The sequence below is a fragment of the Dermochelys coriacea genome, chromosome 7 (genome assembly GCF_009764565.3).
Source record: "Dermochelys coriacea isolate rDerCor1 chromosome 7, rDerCor1.pri.v4, whole genome shotgun sequence".
Taxonomy (NCBI): domain Eukaryota; kingdom Metazoa; phylum Chordata; order Testudines; family Dermochelyidae; genus Dermochelys; species Dermochelys coriacea.
The window spans coordinates 101,223,782-101,226,281 of record NC_050074.1 but is presented as its reverse complement, the minus strand read 5'-3'; the positions used below and the strand labels follow the sequence as shown (position 1 = coordinate 101,226,281).

The following is a 2,500-nucleotide window of genomic DNA, read 5'->3' as shown; positions in this document are numbered from 1 at the left end:
AAGCCAGACTGCAAGCATGGTGGGACACTGATGGGAAACAGATGCCCTGGGGATTCAGCCCCTCCCTACTATAGGGCCACATAATTTTCATATTGTGAAATACAGTGAGACTTGGCTCAGTTTTCAATGGTGAGTGTAATTTCCAATCATTATCTCATTGTCCCCATCAATTTAGGGGCAATGCAAATCAGACAGAAGTTTCCAGGTCAGACAGGCTCTGACCCTACCTTTCTTTTTACTTTTTGTTGACATATAGGCTTCTGTATCCCTTACAAAGTGTTTGAAATGTATATTTCTGTTAAAGTTTTTATTTTATTTTATTTTCGCAGTAAATTAATTGCAGCAACAGCGGTTATAGAAACTTTGGTGATTCATTTAAACATCTTTATTTAAAATGTCCCTATGAATCCTGGTGAAGGAGAACTCCAGGGTAGGAAAAGTAAATGGCCCCTTTCTAAAACTTCATTTATTTTTGCACTTTTAATTTAACCTATGGAAATTTACATTAAAATATCAATTTATGGAATTTCTTGAATCAATTAATATAAGGAAAGTCAAAAGTAAGACTGAACATTTAGGGTCAGATGCTCATCTGGTGTAAATCAACATAGCTCTGTTGCAGGCAATGGAACTACATCAATTTATAAAAGTTGAAGAAACTGGATTTTAGTCTAACATTTTTTTTCCACCAAATGCATTCGATGAAGTGAGCTGTAGCTCACGAAAGCTTATGCTCTAATAAATTTGTTAGTCTCTAAGGTGCCACAAGTACTCCTTTTCTTTTTGCGAATACAGACTAACACGGCTGCTACTCTGAAACTAGTCTAACATTTGTAGTTAATTCACTTTACTTTGCTGAATATTGTTGCTTACAGAGCAATTATGATTAGTCATTGTTTGGAGCCATTGCACAAACTGGTCACAACAGTTAGTTAAAGTATGAAGCTAGAATTTCCCAGAATTCCACAGAATTCCCAGTGTTAATTCCCTGCAAAATTGAATCATATACTTCCATGATGTTTTATTGTAGCTTTATGTGGATTGATTTCATTTGTGTTTATCATAGTATTTTTAAAGACTCTATAATCGTGATTGGATTAGCCAGTTGCCTATAGGTAACTCATTCAACCCCAGCCAGTTTTGTAGTTAACATCTGCTTAGCATACCATATGAAATAAGATGGTGGTCTTAGGCAACGTTCACATTGCAGAGAGGTCAATATCACCAAAACCACCACCACCACCGCATTTGGCACCCTTCTTGACAGTCTCAGCAGAAAAGCCAAGAACTGAACAGACAGGGAGACTTAAATATCCTCTCACCCTTGGAGGTGGGTCCTTCCAGATCAGAGCTGAGGTACACTGGAGGGAAAACTTACACTGCTCCTGCCCAGGTTGTGCCTGTTTTGTGGATAGATGGAGGACTTCAGTCTCCACGGCTATCAATCCAGCACCTTTCATGAACACTACATTCATACTAAAGGCTCAATCCTGATCCCACTGAAGCTAATGGCAAAACTCCTATTGACTTCAATGTGAGCAGGCTGGGAGTCCTTAAACAATAATTGTTTTTAAAAGTCTCAATAATCTGCTCATAGTTTTCAAAAGTACCCCAAATACACATTTTTTTCCAGCAAGATCAAAACAATAAGACAGAAACAGTTACAGTCTATTGGGAAAATACCAATCTAAAGTGTTGTTTTTGAAAAGCACATTATTTAACAAGTAGGCTATAAGGCCCAGATCCTCAAAGGTTTTTTAGGCACTCCCTTAGGGCTTGTCTACATTACCTGCAGGATCGATGGGCAGCAATCGATCCAGCAGGGGTTGATTTATTGTGTCTACTCTAGACGCGATAAATCGACCGTCGAGCACTCTCCCGTCGACTCCGGTACTCCACTGGAGCGAGAGCCACAGGTGGAATCGACGGGGGAGCATCAGCTGTGAAGTGAAGACACCGCAGTGAAAACACCACAGTGAGTAGATCAAAATACGTCGACTTCAGCTACATTATTCATTTACTTGAAGTTGCATAACTTAGATCGATCTCCCCCAGTGTAGACCATGCCTTAGTCATCAATTAAGTCCCTCTTCTGCCCATATCTGTGGGACTTAGGTGCCTAAATACATTGGGGGATCTGGGCCTAAAATCTCTTCCAGAGTAACTACATTCTATCAATTTATCAAGTAAACATTTAAGAACTCTTTGGTGTTTATTTTTATAGATGTTTGTGACACAACAGAACAATTCATAATACACACATGAATATTTGCAGTAGTAAGCATGTGTGCATTATGGACCCACTACATTAAATCATTAACTTAAAGAAATTATGAATGTAATTACCATTCATGTGAATATCAGCTTTTTTCATCTCAATATCTAGTTGAATTCATTTTTTTAAATGCCAAAAGAACTCAGTCCATATTTTAGACAAAAAGCCAGAAATGTTTCTTTTAAAAGTTGAATTCTTTTGAGTTCAGAAACATTTGTAACCACA

At 38.0% G+C, this 2,500-nt stretch overlaps 1 protein-coding gene across 11 annotated transcripts in view; it reads right to left on the bottom strand.

Moving 5' to 3' along the window:
• Nucleotides 1-2,500, bottom strand: part of EBF3 (EBF transcription factor 3) — a 133,056-nt gene that overhangs the window by 34,551 nt on the left and 96,005 nt on the right. The window lies entirely within an intron of this gene.